The sequence below is a fragment of the Ammodytes marinus genome (genome assembly GCF_949987685.1).
Source record: "Ammodytes marinus genome assembly, chromosome: 3".
Classification (NCBI taxonomy): Eukaryota; Metazoa; Chordata; class Actinopteri; order Uranoscopiformes; family Ammodytidae; genus Ammodytes; species Ammodytes marinus.
Window position 1 is genome coordinate 15,346,147 of NC_137232.1, and position 19,505 is coordinate 15,365,651.

Below are 19,505 nucleotides of genomic sequence, written 5' to 3' on the forward strand. Positions count from 1 at the left end.
GTAGCAGACGTAGCATAAATCGTGATCTCCGGTAGCTCGTAGCTGTATGAAATGCAAGGCTCATTATTACTCTCAGTAGATGGAGCAATTTTAACTTTTTGGAGCAACTTTTTGTGTGGCGTCGCCTCACAGAATGAGCGTTAATATTCACTGTACCTCTTCTCGGTGACACGGTTTGTTCACCTCAGTTCCTGTTCATGATTTTAGTCCTCGATCCCTAAAATCTGATATTTGAATCTGACTGTTTTATGTACGATGTAGCCTTGAGAATTTATTGTTATGTTATGATAAACTATGCATTTATTCCAGTGTGGTTGTTGTCATTCTGCACATATAGAGGGACATTTCACCTGAAAGGTCCAAGCTGACGTCTGTTTTGAATTTGACTACAGAAACAGTTCTGCTCTTAGAAAAACAACTCTGTGACTTTTAAACCAGTTGTGTTTATGTAAATGACACCAGGAAATAATACTTACAGTTGCAGCTGATTGGCCTTCGCCTCGACCCCCTAAAATCCTCTGACCTCTCTCAGGTTTTCCTTATTACTCTGCTTTGGTAACTTGCACAGTATAACGGAGAAGATGGCAGTCGTACTGTTGCATAGGCAGCAACTCTTATTGATTTTGAATTTATAGATACACAGCATATCATAATGAGCTTAGTCTGATTCTGTGGTCAGTATCACATGGTCTATCTTTTGTCATATCAAATACTGCTAATCAAAATGCCAGTGTGGTGATCTATTGGTGGTTAAGGTATTCTCATGCAATGCTTTATATTATTACAGGATGAGATTTCTACAGTCCATAAATAGTGGAACACAATTAAAATGCAAATGTACCACAAAAGCCCAGACGCAATAACACAAACCCCTGAGCAGAATGAAGCGGTCCAAAGCACCTGCAACAGGCTTCTTCAAGCTTTTCTATGTGAAATTTGCGGACGAATCATTTCTATTTTAAAGTATCTGACCATGGTCCTCGTCCTTTGCAAAAATGCATTCTGCAGGTTAACTGAAGGTTAATGTGAGGCTTCGGCAGTTTGAGTTTGACAGATCATGTACTTATCCCCCATCACCCAGAGAGATATTTCACTGACAGTAATTACACGGAGCCAAACCCTGTAAAATGTTAATATTTATATAAAATATTGTGAGCATATCCTTTTAATTTAAATCAGGGTCAATAGCTGCAGTAAAAGATAATCGATGGTTAGACGCTCAGTAGTGAAACGTGAAGCTTGGCAACATGTTGTGAGTGTTGTTGGACGCTGTAGCATCAGGGACGACTTCCTGCTAACAAACAAACCAACTGGACAGAAACCATAAAAATATTGATTTAAAATGTCCCATAAAAGGGAAACAAATGAAAGAGTATTTGTGTAGAGTTCACCATGCTTTATGTCTCATTCGGATTTAGTGCAATAGGAGTCCTTGGTCGTTAAAATTCATTTAACCTGAAAGTCATAATGTGATAAGCTCACTGATTTCACATAAACGATACAAATGGAAACATATAGGAAGACAACCTTGACAGTGAAATGTAACAGTATTTAAACCCAAGAATGGTAGATGTGTCTTCGATGTAAGTAGAAGTCAATTTATAGATTTCAAAAACAGGTTTTAACCAAAGTGAATTTAATAACACACACACGCACACACACACACACACACACACACACACACACACACACACACACACACACACACACACACACACACACACACACACACACACACACACACACACACACACACAGCGTATTTGCCTCCTCCAATCAATAATTGAATTAGCAGTTGAAGCTGTCAGCAGTGGATCCTCGTCATGACCAGTCTGAAGCAGCAGCAACAAACATTCTGCTGCAGATTGGACCAACAGGAGCTCTTCACACCTTTATATCACACATCAGCCCTATAGGCTCAGGGCTTTCTAAACTCTCTCTGGCCCAACATGAGCAGGAGGCGAGGAGAGAATAATTCAACTTCAAGCTCTCATCATTGTTCATTTATAAACTGTTCTTAGAATAGGAGCATCGTACGTCATTATCATTCCCCAAATGAATGTGGTTTTACCAAAAAAGGCTTCTTGAATCAGCAAAACCTGAAAGTTCCTCATTGCCTCTTTTTAAGTTTTAGAAACTATACCTTCAGCTGAGTGTAGGAGCATTTCACAGGATGCAGGATCTGTACATTTAAAACATCAAACATCATGACTTGGACTTGGTGGTGTCCTGAATTTCTTTCTTTTTCTGGTTCTGTTGACATCTCTATACCAAATGAGAAGTTCTGTAAATCTAGACCAAAGCCCTTGAATTTGGACAACATGCCTGACATGAGGATTCATTCACACCTCTGATAATCGGAGGCTACTGAAGGACACATTTTTATTTTGGCCAAAGGAAGCAGTTGCACTTGTTTAGCCTGAGGAGACTGCAGCAGAGCAGGAGGCTGAGGGTCACTCAGTGCCAGCGGTGCAGCGTCTCAGTGTGAGAGCAGGATGAGTCAGAGTAAAGAGGGGCTTTTTTAAGCCCGGGGACTGCAGGGGTCATGTAATAGCACAGATGACGCTTTCTCAACCACGACACCCTCTGAGGGATTTTTTATTTGATGAAATACAGATAAGAAAAGGACTTTGAGAGGCAGGTTCAAACCCACAGTAAACGTCAGTTACAGTAAATGTAATGTGTACAGAAATAGAGACAGAGTTGTTTTTCCCTTCATAGATCAAGTACAGAAATGTGTTTTCTTTCTGATGTTGAAGCTGCAAGTGGGAAATTATAGGTTACTAAAACACATGGACCTTCACTCTGATGGTTAATTTAAAAGATTTTCTATCCAGCAAATCACTAAATCAGGGCTTTCTGGGAGTCATTATTAGGCAACGTGACTCACTCAAACCACCTGCTTAGTTGTATGAAAGTCGTTTTTATTCCCTCTTTTATATACAGTCTATGGTTAATTCCCACAAAAAAAAATCAAGAAGTGAAGAGAAACTCACGACTGTCACTGCTGCTCCTGTCTTTTTCTTTAAGTGGTTTGCAGGACATCAAACTTCTCATATATTTGCTTTATGTCTTGTGGCTTCAGGGTCAGTGCTCGGTGTCACCTTGTGTGAGAGTCAAATCAATACATCTTTTTCCTGCAACTACAAATAACTCAGCTGTTTACGATTTTAGCTTCAAGCATTTTGACACACTGATGGTAATAGCGTTACAGCAGCTGTGGCTTTAGTCAGTCATCCTAAATGTCACGTCCTGTGTCCTTGAGACGATCTCTTGCACATGCTCTGCAGTTTTTTCGCTGTAGAGAAAAAGGTGATTCTCACTCCCCCGAGATGCATGGGCATGTCTGAAGGCATTAGCTGGTGTTAAGTAGACGAATCAACACAAAGCTGATTTCCATTTCAGGCCCCCAAAGTAAAACATGATGGGAATGGGTTTTCAAGTGCAGCTCACAGCCAGATCCACATTAGCATCTGAACAGGTGGAGACCACAGAGGCTTCGTAAGAGCTAAGATATCTTATCAATACATTAACTACTACTAATACTCTGCTAGAGAACTGTGAAATGAAATGTAACCCTTTCTATTGGTTTCAAAATATTGGAACTAGAGTCAGAGTGTTAAAATGAAAGGATAATGATGAAGGGATGGATTTGATGGAGTGGATCAATTATTCTCCTTCTTCTCAGATTGGTTCAGAGCCTAAAGCTAATTCACTTTGTTGTTTGTATTGTTCATGGTATTTTAATTTATTGAATAAAATCAATCAGTCAATTCCTATGTCATACTTTTTAATTCATTCTTAGTCTCGAAGTTATGAAACTTTGCTTTTCATTCTGCCTGGCCTGACAATAGTATATAACATCATTTATTACCACTTTCATTTAACTCTTTTACACATGAATGATGACAGAGTTGAATGTCTGAGTTAATAGGTTTCATGCAATAAAAACGCAAATATGTGCGGTGGGATGAAACTAGGCCAGACAATATTTAAGAGTGAACTCTCTCCCTGTGCTTCATCACCTTCCTGCAACACACTCGACCCGCTGTTAGAGAAATGAACAGGTCAGTGATCTCTGGTGGATTGATGATGCAGCTCTGCTCTGTCCCATCCAATCAGAAACCAGTGAGGCAGCTTGCCAGACTGCTGAGCTGTAAAAGAGACTCATTTAGTTTTCCTCTTAGAGCAGTTTTGTCCAAAGTGTTTTGCATTTTAACGAGAGACACTGCAGGTGAATATATCTAAATTCCATCTCTTTAAAAAACAAAAGTGTATAAGTTGGATGAAGCCACAGTTAAAACCTTTATTTCATTTTTACAACATATTAGTGTCCAAAGTTTGTATACAGGACAGATTTTGGACACAGCTTTCTCTCATTATGAATCAAAAAATACTATGTACAGGTCTTAAAAATGCATTTTCGGCATGTTTTTGAGAACCAAATTTGTCATAAATCAGACAATCAACAACATATGAACATCTTTATGTAATAGTATATTGAAATAAACACATGTATGTACATTTTGGACATCTAAGTTATACTAGTATGAAAGAAGACATGTTATGGAAGCTAAACAGTCAGAATTCTCTGAATTGTCCAACCTCTGCTATGTTATTATCTTAACATATAGTTTTTTGTCTTGTTTATCTGGATGGAGATTGAGACATTCCCTTTATATGATATTTATATATATATAATAAAAGTTGTTTCAGAAGTCAAAAGAACTGCTCCATCTTTGACCTTTAATATGACCTCTTATTTACAATGACAGCTTTTATGAATTGAAAACTAAAGCAGGAATGTTAAACATACACATACATTCACATGGTTAAAGTGCATCAAAGAGTAAATATTAAAATATACAGGGAACGTATTTTACACAGCAAAGAAAACAAGACAGTGAAAGTAAAAGCTATAAGAGGGATCAATCTAAGCAATACATCTCCTCTGGATAAACAAAGTCTGGAAATAAACAAGGAGGATGTTTACAAGGAATCAGCATCTTCAGCACATCCACAGTATATTGATCTCAGTTTGCACAGTGAAAAGAAACCTGCTGACACTTTAGAATCACCGACTTTGCTTCCACTGCAGGATTGCTACAGGATTGGATTTAATTAGAATTGAGGATGGGGCTAAAGTTAAATATCTTTTAGACGTTTGATTAGATTTTTTGGTATATTTTGCCGGTTGATCAAACCAGCATGTTTCTGATCACTGTGTCTGAAATCTTCCAAGAGAGATGTACCATCAATTAAATGACACGAAAATAAAACTATTCATTCATCCCTATATTGACCAACTCCTTTTCATGTAGTGCAAATAGACATTCTGAGCACCTCCATGTCTGTTCACTTGTTTGCAGTGTGATATTTGACCACTAGAAGGCAGTGTTGTACACATTGAACACTGAAGTGAGGCTTGGATTTATACAATGATGTTTTGCCTAAATGGTGTAATATAAATAAACTTTCCTTGCCTTGCTGAAGCTCATCACATTTGAAATACATTTGATTATATTATATGTACACTGTTAAGTAGTTGAGCATTTTTTCGAAAACAATTTTGAAAACCATAACATGTTTGCACATTTTAATTTGCAATTAACAGACTAAAACTTTCAAATAATTGGAGTAGAGTAAAAAGTACAATATTTATTTTAGAAATTTGGTGGAATAGAAGTAAAGAAAATGGCATTGAATGTAAACATTGAGATAAATTTAAACAAATATATACCTCAGATTGATACTTAAGATACTAATTTACATTCTCTCACTATCTGCAGTTCAGCGCAATTTGTAAAATGGAACACTATCTCTTTGAGTTGAGTCTGAAATCACAAGCCAGAGTTTATGAGGTGCACTGAAGGCAGAACAGTCCATCACTCTATTGATTCAACCAGAAAACAGACAACGCAATTAGCGCTGTCCTGTTGACCTACAAAGAGCAGGGAAGGGGGTTGTTGTAAGGTTGTTACCCACTAACATCTTATATAACATGTGGCATTAACAATAATAATACTCACATAACACATCATTACGTTTTTCAGATATTCATAACATAATATTTCCCTTTAGTTGAAGTGACTTTTCTTTGATTTATTTAAAAAATATTTAAAAAAAATGGGGAAAACTGGGTAAACATAAAGTTAACATGATCATCTGTTTCAAACGTTCAATTTATGCATCAGTGATCTTTGGGGTCAATCTGACCCAGGCTGTTATAGATAGGCTATATGAACATAAAATAAATATCATTATTATCGTTATTTAAAAAAAAACACAAAATTGTACTCTCACAAAAAGATCTCTCTTTCCAATATTAGGTGGATCTATGGTGATTTTCATATTTTTCCAATCACATAAAAACTTTTCTGGATATATAAAGCGCTGAATGGGGTTTTGTGTTTCATTCAAAAACGTATTAGCTATAGTCAACAAATAAAGTAGCACATTTTTAGGATAACAGGAGGGTTAAAAGTGTTAAATGTGTGTTATCTGCAGGCTTTAACAAAAAAACTGCACTTCAATTTTCCTTTTTACAGTTGTGCTCAGTCTGACTCTGTGTCAGCACCCTCACCCTCACCATCACCATCATCATCCTCTTCATCATCTTCAACCAGCAGCTCCTCCAGGTCGGAGTCTGATTCCTCCCCAAAGTGGAGCCTCAGTTCTGGGGCGGTGTGACGACGAAAGGCCCTGAATATGTTACAGGAGCCTGCTGGTTCCTCATCATCTCCAATCCTGTTATTCTGACCATCTCTCACTCTCCCACTTATATCAGAGGCATGAAGTCCAAGTGTCTTAAGTCTGGCCTCCAAGAAGAATCTCCCCGCCATTCTGTCCGACTTAATAGGCTCTCCTTCCTCCAGGAAACACCTGTTCCTGAGCACCAAGGGGCTGGACATGAAGCCAGGTTCCAAAGCAGACTGACGGTTGCTATGCAGCTGGTCACTGGTCTCCAGGTGATGAGGAGGACGTCTTGAATTAGTCCGGAGCAGCAGACGTTTCAGAGTCAACCACCTCCAGAAACCCCCCACAGGCTTCTTGGTTGATTCCTTGGTCAGAGACTGTTTTGTAAAAGTTTTACAGTTGTATTTCCTCTTCAGCCAAAGAGACAGCCATCTTCTCCAGACGGTTCGGACACGGCAGCTTTCACGGTCATCGCTTGGGTTTTCCTCCTGGATGGTCAACATGCTGGTGACAGAGCAGCAGAATGCTGTTGCTGGATGTGACTTGTTAAAAGAAATATAAATTGTCACTAAATTGAAGTTATTGCTGTCAAAGGAGATTTGAAGAATATTCTAAATAAAAAAAGAACATATATGAGAGAAGTGGTATGATTCTCCCAGCACTCCTCATTCCCACTCTGCCACTCTCCCTCTCTCCAGCCTCTCCACTCAGAGGCATATAGGGGCAGCATATGATCACATGCTCGGCCCAAAACCAGGTCACTCAAACTCTCACACACAGGAAGCCAGCAGCCTGAATGATCCAATTCAGAAAGAGACCACTGTCCACTCCCTGATTGTACAGACCCCTAAAGATGCTCCTCTCTCTCTCTCTCTCTCTCTCTCTCTCTCTCTCTCTCTCTCTCTCTCTCTCTCTCTCTCTCTCTCTCTCTCAGCCATCTTTTAATTAAGTAAAAATAGCAATACTGCAATGTAAAAGTACTGCAGTAAAATACCTGCATTTAAAATGTAACTTGTGCAAAAGTCAAATCATTTAAATGTACTTAAAGTATCAAAATAAAGGTACTCATAGGCCTACTGCAGAAAAGACCTCTGTGTGTGATAGAATATTGTTACAATACTGCTCTGGAAATGTAAGAAACCACTCCAAATGATCAGTGTCTCTGGTTTTACTTTTTATATGTAGCCTATGTGTTTGAGTGAAATACACATTTTTGTCCCCCCCCCCCAACAATTATTGTTCTTCAGTTTGTTAGAACTGCACTGCTTACTTAATAGCTCTGTGAAAAAGGGGGCAAAACCCCTTTTTTTTGAAAAACAGACATGGAGCGTTGTAAAAGGTTGTTCACCAGAAATGATATCCAGGACCTTCCAGGATCCCAACCTGGGTGGACAACCTGGTCAACTAGCTGCTGGAAAGCTACAGCGAGCCGATAGAGCAAATCAGAACCAGTGTTTAAGCGAATGGGGGTGGGCTATAACCCATAGAAAATGATTTTTTTACACAGTTTTTTCCAAGGGAATGTCTAGCCGTTTCCTAAAATATCAGCTGGAGACTCCAAAAGGACACTTTTGGTCCATGGCACATGAAATGTAACTGTGTAAAAAATTTATTTTCTATGGGTTATTGATCAAATTTGAACTGTGATTAGGAAAGGCTTCAGGCAGTTGGACACTTGTTTTGTTTTCAAAATTTAAAAACAAATTGACTTTGTTTTCTTCCAACATCTAGATTTTGGGGCTTTGCAGATATGCAAATTTAAGTATCATTAGTAAGATATTGATGATTTTTCATATTTATTGAAAAATTTTGGAAAATACTGTAATACAAAAAGTGTTTGTTTTAATGTCAGTAATCAACTGGCAAAGTTTCATAATGATATCTATAAGTTCAAAATATTCCCCATTAGCCGATCCCCATTCACCCCCATTCACTTAAACAGTGGTTCTGATTTGTTATGTCGGCCCGCTGTATCTTTCCAGCAGCTAGTTGACCAGGTTTTCCACCCAGGTTGTGATCGTGGAAGGTCCTAGATGTCATTTTTGGTGAACAACCTTTTACAATGCTCCATGTCTATAAAATCACTTTGCCCCCTGGGTAATGTGGGTGGGGCGCTGAGTCAATCTAACATGGAAACTGTAATAATAAATTGATTTGATGGAAAAGATCCCCAGGCATTTACTGACCTCTGATACCCTTTAGCCTACTTTACCCTTCCTGCAATACAACAACATATTCAACAGTCTTTTTTGTTTGAAAAACAGGTGGATGTTGGCCTATTATTCGGCAGTCGTTAGTCGACCTTTATAGGTCCATGGTTCACCTCTGCCACAAAGGGAATCCATTCTATGACTGTAAGTTTCTATGGCTGTTTGAATAAAACAGTTCTTCCAGCTCGTAGTATGGGCTGTATGGCTTGACATTGTGAATTTCATACATGTGACAGTTGTTTTGGGCAGAGAAACAGGTGGAGTCCATAGTCCACCACTGCAAAATAATGCATCAACCCTGTCCCTGTGACTTTATATCTGGATGTAACGATAATTTTTGTACCAGATCGTAGTATGAAATGTTTAGGCTAAACCTTGTGAACTTTACATGTATTTGGACTGGACGTCTTTGAATAAAATGGTAATATGTGACATAATTTTTCCTTTTTCTTTTAAATAATTTTTAAATTGTATTTTTAATTTAATTGAAATGTTTTGTAATTAATATTACAAATATAACAACAGTAATTTATTTTGTTTTATTTATTTTAGTAATTTGTATCTATCAATTTATATATTTATTTTCTGGTAAAAGAAAAATGTCTCTATCCAAAGCGACGCGTCACTGACTCGGTTGCCATGGTGCCTAGCTGCAGTTTCCCGGATGTAGCATTCGATTCAGACCCCCCCCCCCCCCCCCCTGGTTCAACATGGCGTCGGGAAAGTGAGACTTCGGCTAATGTTACACAGTTTGCCCAAAGTTGGCTCGCGTCTGCTCTTCTAAGCAGAGGGAAGTTTGTTCCCATACTGCGGTGGCAGGACAAAGAAAGTTTTCCTGGGAGTTTCGGGGTGAGTAAACACATTTTGGGTTTGATAATTGTAGTTAAAGCGTGTTGTGCGCGTACCGTTTAGTTGCTAACGGTGGCTAATGTTAGCTGCTTTCAAGTCTTTTCCAGCTCCGTCTGTGTGTTCATACAGAGTTTCATACAGTGAGGGGGTAACGATTGTAGTTTCTAAAAGGTATGGCCAAGGTATAAGGTAGTGAGTCTGTTGTGAAAGTTGTTCAGGATTCCTGCAGGTCCTAACAATTATGGCATTAATTGGTATGAAAAGGTATCTATTAATCTTTCAAAACTCTGCACAATGCTAAGACATGGTGAGTAGGATTTTATTAAAATAAGGCAATAAAATATATAGATTTGAAATGTCTCACGTTTCTGCTCTTATAGCGGTGAAGCAAAACATCAGAAAGCCTGATTTCCCTCGTATCGAGTCTGATTCACAGATGCAGCTGAGTTCTGCCGCACCTTCAATAAATCCACCTGTGCTGAATAATGCATCCACACGCATTCACACTGTAACTTTATTTCTGGCAATCGTTGAAGAAAATATTTTTTAACAACTCATATTTTGTGTCGTTTTGGGCTTTTCAACAGTGGGAATTTCAAACATTTAGGGCTAGCCACAGAATTCCCACAGTAATAATGAGCTGAAATAATATTGTATTTTGAATGACCTAAAATAAAATAATTACAACCAATTATGAAATATATATTTTTATACATTCAAAGTCTTACTTTTTCCTGGACCAACAAAGTCATGTTTTATGCTAAATTGCCCAACCCTAAGTAATTGATGTAGTTTTTCCCTGCAGTTCTGGCGAAATTAATCAAATGATTGATGATTGATTGAGTGTCATAAAGAAGTCTTAAATCTGACATGTCTTCAGCTGTAGTAACCCTGGTTTAAAAGCCTCAGCTCTTGAAATGTAACCTGATTTTGCGCCGGGGCTCCGCTGTGTTTCTTTGTTAAGACCCTCTGAGCTCACCTTGCAGCTTAATGCCAAATCCAGGAGACAAGCTGGTTCTTCTGACATTAGCTTTTCTCCTCCGTCCCCCGGCTATCGTTTAAACACCTCAGCAGACTTACCTTCATTGTCATTTCAATGACATAAAAAAGCCAATAATGCAAAGAGACGTAAAAGTGGCATGCAAAACATATAGGATGTTAGGGCTGCTCGATTATGGCAAAAATTATAATCACGATTATTTTGATTGATATTGTAATCATGGTTATTAAAGACGATTATTCATTGTAGGGATGCCCCAAAATGAAAATTCAGCCAATTCTTTCAACATTACATAAACAAAACTCCCAATTGTGCTCCTCAAACATAGCCTACAACTAAAAAGCTAAAAATAAATAATCAGTAAAACCTTTGAATCTAGGAGTAATATTAATATTTTAATAGGGATGTGATTGTGAACCACTCATTGATTTGTACTTCGACTTATAAGAGGATGTAGGCTATGAATCTACAAAAAGATCGACTTATTGCCTTCTTTTTTTTTGCAGTGCACGTTGAGTTGATGTAAAAAAAACTACACCACAGCTGACACCGTAATGTTCAGACTTCAGAATTTGCATCAGAGCGCTGATCATAAAAATTAGACGCTTTATTTAAACGAAGACCATGCTTAGGTGCTGGTTGTAACTTTTCGTCTGTAGACTGAAACTAACGGAGGGGGTGCGGCTCACTGTATATTTACTCTTGTCGCGCAGATAGTTTGCCGACATGGCACTATATATTCAGGCTTGAGAAATGCAATCAGAAAGCGGAAGCCTTTCCCCTCAACAACGTTAACGTGCAGGAATCCCCGACTATCATGTTACCCGTAAAGCTTTTCTGCGCGGCGGCTCACACCGACAAGTTCTCACAGTGAATGACACAGTTACCCACCGCCATCACATTGTCTCACTCACACCATGTTTCACTGAGTGAAACGCTGCTTCAATCGTGCAAGGCTTTTGTGTTTCGGTGTAACATCCTGGACGAGCGTTTTAACTTTATGCTGAATAAACAATTGCACTGGAATCGTTGAAAGCGAGCGACAGTGTTCGGGCGGGGCGGAGCGCAGGTGGAAACAGAAGGGTGCGCTGCATTTACTACACATGACCCGGCGTGCCGCACAATAACCGTTTTATTACGATTATCTTGTTTTCCTGATCGAGGGAAGCCAAAATTGTAACCGAAATCAAAATTCAATTAATCGCCCAGCCCTATAGGATGTAGAATAAAATATTGTACAGTAGAATAGTATGTTATGTGGGGAGAACAGGTGGTTAAACAAATGTAACTAGACTATGAACACAATGGTATTAACAGGTGGTATGAATAGACTTTTTTGTCATTTTTATGCTTTATTGATAGTGCAGAGAGACAGAGGTGAAATGGGGCAGAGAGGGGAGTGACATGGAGAGAACGAGCGCGGGCGGGAATCAAACCCGGGTCTCCTGCTGGGCCCGGCCCGGGGGGGGACGACGACGACGCCGACGCCCTACCAACTGAGCTAAGGGCGCCCCCGGTATGAATAGACTTATATGAACAGATGTTAACATAACGGAAGTGTACGGAGGTCAGGAGTTTTAACAGTATTGCGACCTAAAGGGATGACGCTGTCTCTGAGTCTGGTGCGGCGAGACATAACGCTATGTACAGTTAAGTGTAACCGGTTCCTGTTAATTGATCTTTCATTTCCACCTGTGAAGCAGGAATGTCTTTGTGTGTCTGCGTGATGGGGCTGAAGGAGGAAAGAGGATATTGTCTCACTGAGATTTGATTACGTCTCACCGCCTCTTGACCTCACAAGTCATTTCTCATGATCCTCTGGTATTTATTTCCATCCTATTCCTTTCTTCTCAGCTGACAAAAAAAACCTGTCAGTTGTGTACACTCGTGATTCATGCTGTTATAGGTGCTGTGTGTGTGTGTGTGTGTGTGTGTGTGTGTGTGTGTGTGTGTGTGTGTATATGTGCGTGCTTGTCTGGGTGAGTGGACAAGACATTTTTGCGCGCAGTTAGTCAGCATGGTTGTGCTATTAGTGCTGGGCCTACCACACATTCCTGGGATGCCGGAGCTGTATGGAAGGGGTCACTCTCCTCTCACGTACAGGCCATACGTACCAGCAGTGAGCCCTCTTATCAAAATCAACCCCCAACTCAGCATCAGGCTCTGGGTAACTGGGTCAGGCAATCACCAGGAGGTACAAGTCAGATGACAAGTAGCACGCATAGATCACTGTACTATCTGAATCCGTGGATTACAGCTTTGAAAAGTAATGTATTTGTACGGAAGCATTTGTATAGCTAACATTTATCTAATTGGAGGATTGGCACTTTTGTGATCTTTATTTTTCTACTACGGTACATTCTTAAAATCAGACACTAAGTGAGGGATGTACTTAGTCAAAAAGGCCACTTCTGGATTGAATTGGTTGTGATAATTCTGTTGGACTTGTTAAAGTGTGAATCTTAACAAATCAAACAGGAAAAACCGGCTGGCAGATCTGTCATTGTCAAAACAGGTGGAAAATGAAGAGTCGGGTTAGTGTGCTGGATTTACCTTCCAAAAACTTGTGAACTTGTACTGTTGATTTGGATATAATTTTTTGTTTTGATACATTTTGCAAAGGGCACTGCACTACGTAGTATGTAATGTTTAACATAAACTAGGGCTTCAAAAGCAATATTGGTCTTTCTCTCTCAGTCTCCAGGAGGCTTCAATTAGCTGTCTGCACCCCACCCTGCTGTTTAGTTACAGTGATGGGATCTGGAGGCTGCACAACCTGAATGAAAAGACCTCAACTAGTCCTAAAATAAAAGCAAGCCTACAATAATCTACAAGACTGTCCAGGTCCCAGTGCAGGCATGTTTGGTCTGCTTACTGTTACTGATTAAGACATTTGTAATACCGAAGACACATATTGTGACCACCGACAGATGGACATTGCTTATGTGACAGTTACAGCTATGTGTATCCCAGACGTTGCGTTACGTAATGGGCTTTGGTTCTGAGTAGTCAGCCCCTATTGGAGGAGGGGTGTGTGGGTCACAGGAGGGAAGCTGAGTCATGTAGGCAGAGACAATCAGGCGGTGAGATGACTGTTGACGGACGTGTCCAGCAGGGGGGGGGGGAGCCCATGGCAGGACGCATGTTGGTTTGATGCAAGTCGACCTGAGGGAGAGAGACACAAACACAGCTGCTGTTTATCTGCCATCAACTTTCACATCAATGTACAAAGTGGCAACACCAGGCTGAAGCTGTGATTGATCATAGTAGGAAGAAGCATTGAAAGCCAGGGACATCATCCTGTTATTGCTAAAGTCCAGAGAGTCCTGTGTGGTAATTCAGTATAAAGCATTAAAGGTGGAGTGAATGATTCTGAAGAACACTTTTGTCAAAATAAATGTTTACAAATGCAGTGAATTTCTCATTATGATCTGCCACCTGTCCAGAGACCATATATGTGTGCGCTGTAAATAAATCCATGTCAATACAGCCTAAACTGGTATGTAAACAAAGGGGTCCACTGTAGCAAGCAACATGTCCATCCATGTACATAGCCTATGCTGTGTATTAACACTGGATTTATTTTAAGCCCACACAAAGTACAGGCAGGTAGTAGATCACAAGGAGATATTCACTGATTCTGAGAAAGTGATTTTGACAACAAGCATTCTCCAGAATCTCTGACTCCTCCTTTAAATGTTCAGTCTAATTTTTTATGTTGATTTCCTTGTTGTTATTGATCTTTCTCTTTGTGTCCTTGCTAGTTGAGTTTATGCTGTAGTGGATGAGCAAGCATGGAAACATGAAAAGTCACTCGTCTTTCTCCTCATATCAGGTTTCACAGAAAAAGATGGGGTCGAGTGATATGGGAGAAAGGCAAGAGAAAGAAGGAGAGGAAGCTAAAATGAAAGTGGATACCTTTTGTCTGCATGCAGGTGGGTCTGTGTGTGTATTGAGAGACCAGCGAGTGTGTGTGTGTGTGTGTGTGTTGGGGGTCCATCACAGGGCCAGATTCAGCTAAAGGCTAACAGCCAGATCTGAAGCAGAGAACACACAGCAGTCGAGCAAGTGAAAACCCCCGAATCCACCTCATGTCTAGGGAGTGATTGGAAGATAGAGCAAGAAGAACTGGATTAAACTTGTCAACAACTTTGTCTCTGTTTTTCTGTTTTTTTTAGTCATAGTTAATTCCTTGATTTTTTTTTCCTTAATGGTGGAGTCAGCGATTCTGCCGACCGCTTTTGTCAAAATCACTTTTTGTCAAAAAGTATATATATTATATGAATATTTCCTCATGATCCGCTAAATGTCCGTACTGTTTAAGTGCATTAACACTTGATTATTTTTCAGGGCACACACAGTACGGACAGCCGGCGGACCATGAGGAGATATTCTCTGATTTTGACCCATTTTTTTTTTTTTTTTTTTTTTTTTTTTTTACAACAAGCGTACTCCATAATTGCTGACTCCATCTTTAATTGCATATGGTTTTCTCTTGATAGTTCATAAATAACATATCCATATGTAGTATGTAGAGTTGTTGAAATCATCCATGACAGTCCCAGTAGCATCAAACCCCTCAAAAAAGGTCAATAAACAAACTTAAAAGTGTCTGGAGACAGGGGATCAAGCTAAGCGGACTAACATTGGATTAAGGACTGGGGTGGGGAGGATAAGGAATAGAAAAAAATAAGGAACAAAAAACATGCTGAGCTGCGGGTCATATCGGACTCTACATTATGATTCTTCATTGTAACAGGGAGAGAGAGAGAGAGAGAGAGAGAGAGAGCCAGGCTTATTGCCTTAGAGGAAAGAAAATCCTCTGTGGAATGAATTCTGCCGCCAACATCAACACAGCCCTCTAGGTGCTCAGGAACAGAGGCAAGAACACTATGAGTAAAAACAATATTTAATAGCCTAACAATAGCCTTTTTTTGAAACTTTTCAACCACTAAGTCTTGGTCTCGGGCCAGCATTGTTTGCAACGTATAAAGAAATATTATTCAAGATAACTGAAGAATTTGATATGTAGCTGGAGATTAGCTTGTCTGTAATCAAGGCCACACATTGGCAAACAAAGGGAGGTTTATACATCTGCATTTCTTATCAAACATTTTGGTTAAAGTGTTAAAGTTTGTTTCTAAAGCCTAATAGTTTTGATTCCGAACAAAATCTCATCATTTATGTTCATATTCTGCTTTTTATTATTCGATACATCCCTTAACCCTTTGGTGCTCTTGGGGACGTTTTTGTCCTTTCGCACTTTTTTTACGCTCTTTTTTGTGTATAACTTTGGCTGTGCTTATGTTAGCTGAAATATTTTTGGCCAGGGATTTTTTTTTTTCAAATATTTTGTTTATTTCTACTCAGCAACTTTGTACCATCTATTATAAAGGCTGTACACTTTTTTGTTCCTCTCAGCTCCCTAAGGACGTTTTTGTCCCCTATTGACTCCCATTCAAAATGGCCTTTTTTCACCAATTTGATCCTGCTGTCATTACAGCATAAAATATTTTTTTCAATGATTTTATGCTTTCATCCTAGACACAAAGCATCAACATTGATCATTTTCAACACCATCAAAATTTTGAGCCATTTCCCTATATTTGGCATAGGGTTGAATTACAAGCAATTTTCCAGGTTTTCGGTCCTGCCCCCCACAGTGCAATAGAAAAAAAAATTCAACCTAAATGGTGTGAGTGTGATGGTAGGGATGCTAGTGTGTGGTGCATATGTGTGTATTGAGAAAATATAGTGTGTGTGTTTGTGTACACACAGCCAAACTTTACAAACTCAAACGTGTATGGAAAAAATGGCCCAATTTAAACTTTATTTTTTCAAACCATAGCCATGATGACAAACACATGTAAATGTGATGATATTAGGCAATAATCCAACACTTAAGACACCAAAATTGCTTTTTTAGCCCTATCTAGCTCAATCATTTATTTTCTCCAGTTTTTTTTGAGGATCAAATATGCTCCCTAAAACCATTTTTGTACTTTTTTGTAATTTTTTAGAGTTGCAGGCCTAAACATAAGAAATATGAGAAATTAATGGAAAGTGTGGATCCATATGGATACCTTAGGGTTGTGTCTGTGTGTGTGTTGTGAAATTACTGTGTGTGTATGTGTGTGTGTCTTTGTGCGTATGCATATGTGTGCAGCTGTAATGTGCAATTTGTGGGTTTTCAGGTGGCTGCAGGTTTACTTTGTTACTTTGTTGACATCATCAAAGAAACTGGAATTAAAAGGTCAAAAGCAACTAACAATGAATTAATATTTGATATGTATGTAAAGAGGTCAAGTGGGATAAAAGGTTTTAAAAAAAAAGTAGAAAAAAATATTACTGTATAATGTGTTTAGGGCAGTTTATAGGGAGGTCATGAGAGGGAGTACTTATTTGCATCTGTGACTGCACAAATACTAAACATGTATCAAAAGCAGTTTTATTGCAAATCATTAACATATCCTAGAGTCTAATTATCCCACTCAAAAAAATCCACTTTGCATCTATTATATGAGAAATTTTTCAATTATTGTGTTTTTTTTTTATAAAAATGGCTCACGTCATCACATAAGCTTGCATGTAAAGGGTTAAAAGCAATTACAAATGAATGAATATTTGATATGTATGTGAAGAGGTCAAGTGGGATAAAAGGTTTTAAAAAAAAAAAGTAGAAAAAAATATTAATGTATAATGTTTTTATGGCAGTTTATAGGGAGAGGACGTTTTTGTCCTCTAAGGTCATGAGAGGGAGTATTTATTTGCATCTGTGACTGCACAAATACTAAACATATATCAAAAGCAGTTTTATTGCAAATCATTAACATATCCTAGAGTCTAATTATCCCACTCAAAAAAATCCACTTTGCATCTATTATATGAGAAATTTTTCAATTATTGTGTTTTTTTTAAATAAAAATGGCTCACGTCATCACATAAGCATGCATGTAAAGGGTTAAAAGCAATTACAAATTAATGAATATTTGATATGTATGTGAAGAGGTCAAGTGGGATAAAAGGTTTGTAAAAAAAAAAGTAGAAAAAAATATTAATGTATAATGTTTTTATGGCAGTTTATAGGGAGAGGACGTTTTTGTCCTCTAAGGTCATGAGAGGGAGTATTTATTTGCATCTGTGACTGCACAAATACTAAACATATATCAAAAGCAGTTTTATTGCAAATCATTAACATATCCTAGAGTCTAATTATCCCACTCAAAAAAATCCACTTTGCATCTATTATATGAGAAATTTTTCAATTATTGTGTTTTTTTAAAATAAAAATGGCTCACGTCGTCACATAAACTTGCATGTAAAGGGTTAAAAGCAATTACAAATGAATGAATATTTGATATATATGTGAAGAGGTCAAGTGAGATAAAAGGTTTGTAAAAAAAAAAGTAGAAAAAAATATTAATGTATAATGTTTTTATGGCAGTTTATAGGGAGAGGACGTTTTTGTCCTCTAAGGTAACCAAGGCGTAGTAAAAGTTAAGGATACCCAAGGGTTAACTTAAATTAATGAAATAATGTGCGAACCCCTGTAATGCCAATCTGTATTTTTGGATGTAAATAAATACTTTTCTGGTTATTTAGGCAATCAGGCTGCAGTGCTTGTAAAGTTGAGATGCTTCAGATTCTCCTTGAAACGGCCAATATTCCTGTATTTATTAGATCATGGATTTTAATGTGTTAAACTAATAGTTTTTATTGAACACATTGTTGTTAGTCAAGCATCAGAAATTAAATTGGTACCTATTTAAGCTTTTCAAATATGAACTTGTTTTTTGTAACTCGGCTATTTTTGTTTTGGACTTTTGCTATTGATAACACTTAAACTTAAAACTTACTGCATATGGCAGCAGAGTAAGCAGTTTTTTTTAAACTTATATTTTAATGGGTTTTTCATTTTTTTTATAAGAGTAAGCAGTTTTTATTCTTGTGTTTGCATGTAAAAAAAATTTTTATCCTCAGCCGAAAAATCAAGCTTGGGCCTGCATGTTCACAGTGATATATGGAGGTTTCACAAACACTCACGCACAATACAAAGACAGTTCTGGATCGTGGCCGCGCTTCACCTCAGTTGTACTGGTGTTGCAATGCTGTTGAATGGCTGTATGTCATAGTGGGAGGTGAAAGGAGAGGGAAAACAGACCTATACCACTGGAATAGTCTGGATCACACTGGCAGGACTTTAGTTGCAGAGCTTGGTCTGTAAATGAATATGAGGCTCTTAGGATCCTGCTGCTGAATCATTTTCGTTCTGTGAACCAATTTTTTCCAATGAATATAGCAACATGAATAAGTAGTCTCTCTCTCTTATTAGCTTCTTATAGAAAGTCATCCTTTTTCCTGAGTTTGGTCCAAAATCTACTGAACACAGCAAAATATTTTTTTTTGGCGTGAAAATGTAAAAACTGAATGCTTGTTGTCAGCAGCCTTCATTTGCTCATGAACAAGACAGAAGAGGGTGATTGCTTTCTTGGCCCACATTTCACAGAGATATTTATATTTACTAGAGGAGGGACGGGTCCTAGCCAATATCTGTATCGGCTGGAGATAGGGCGTTAATTCCTTTTTTCGTATATCAGACTGACTCGTATATGGAAACCGTTCTAAACAGTTAAATAAATTACTTTTGAATTCCTTTAAATTTGATGCACTTTAGTATATTTAAAAAAAAACTTTTTAATAAGAAGGGCTGTGTGGTTTACTACAGCCTGATGTGACCTTACTCATAATGC

At 38.3% G+C, this 19,505-nt stretch overlaps 1 protein-coding gene across 1 annotated transcript in view; it reads left to right on the forward strand.

Annotated features, from left to right (window-relative positions):
• Positions 1 to 9,615: 9,615 nt before the first annotated feature.
• pak4 (p21 protein (Cdc42/Rac)-activated kinase 4) overlaps positions 9,616 to 19,505 on the forward strand; it is a 35,231-nt gene continuing 25,341 nt past the window's right edge. The window contains exon 1 of the mRNA XM_080054039.1: positions 9,616 to 9,755. The gene's annotated coding sequence lies outside the window, so the exon portion shown is untranslated. The remainder of the gene's footprint in view (positions 9,756 to 19,505) is intronic.